We start from the raw sequence: 1008 nt of genomic DNA on the forward strand, positions 1-1008 counted from the left end.
TTCACCAGATGGAGTACACAGGAATCAGATTGACTACATCTGTGGCAATAAGTGATGGAAAAGCTCAATATCTTCAGCCAAAACAAGGCCAGGAGCTGACTGTGGAACAGACCATCAACTATTCATACACAAGTTCAACATGAAGTTGAAGACATGACAGCCAAAATATGTCCTTGAATATGTTGTTGTTACGTGCCCTCGAGTCGGATCCAAGTCATAGTGACCCCTCCTTGGGTTTCTGAGGCAGTATCACTACGGAAGTAGATTGACCCATCTTCCTTCCGAGGAGTTGCTGGTGGGTTTGAACCACCAGCCTTCTGGTTAGCAGTCCAGTGCCTTAGGCACTATGCTACCAGAGAGACCATCTAAATAATAGATTTGATGCACTGAACACCAATGACCGAAATCCAGAAGAATTATGGAATGACGTCAAGAACATCATCCATGAAGAAAGCAAGAGGTCATTAAAAATACAACAAAGGAAGATAAGACCAAAATGGATGTCAGAAGAGACTCTGAAACTTGCCCTTGAGTGGAGAGTAGCTAAAGCAAATGGAAGAAATGACAAGATAAAAGAATTGAACCGAAGATTTCAAAGAGTAGCTTGAGAAGACAAAGCCAATTACTAAAATGAAATGTGCAAAAAGACCTGGAGTTAGAACACCAAAAGAGAACACACTCAGCATTTCTCAAGCTGAAAGAACAGAGGAAAAAATTTAAGCCTTGGGTTGCAATATTGGAAGATCCTATGGGCAAAATATTGAATGATGCAGGAAGCATCAAAAGAAGATGGAAGGAATACACAGAGTCATTGTACCAAAAAGAACTGGTCAATGTTCATCCATTTCAGAAGGTGGCATATGATCAAGAACCCATGGTATTGAAGGAAGAAGTAGAAGCTACACTGAAGGAATTGATGAAGAACAAGGGAATACCCACTGAGATGTTTCAACAAACAGATGCCCCGCTGGAGGCACTCACTCAGCTATGCCAAGAGATTTGGAAGAC

Source organism: Orycteropus afer, unplaced genomic scaffold (genome assembly GCF_000298275.1).
Source record: "Orycteropus afer afer isolate SDZICR_OR568_19922 unplaced genomic scaffold, OryAfe1.0 scaffold00083, whole genome shotgun sequence".
NCBI classification, from domain to species: Eukaryota; Metazoa; Chordata; class Mammalia; order Tubulidentata; family Orycteropodidae; genus Orycteropus; species Orycteropus afer.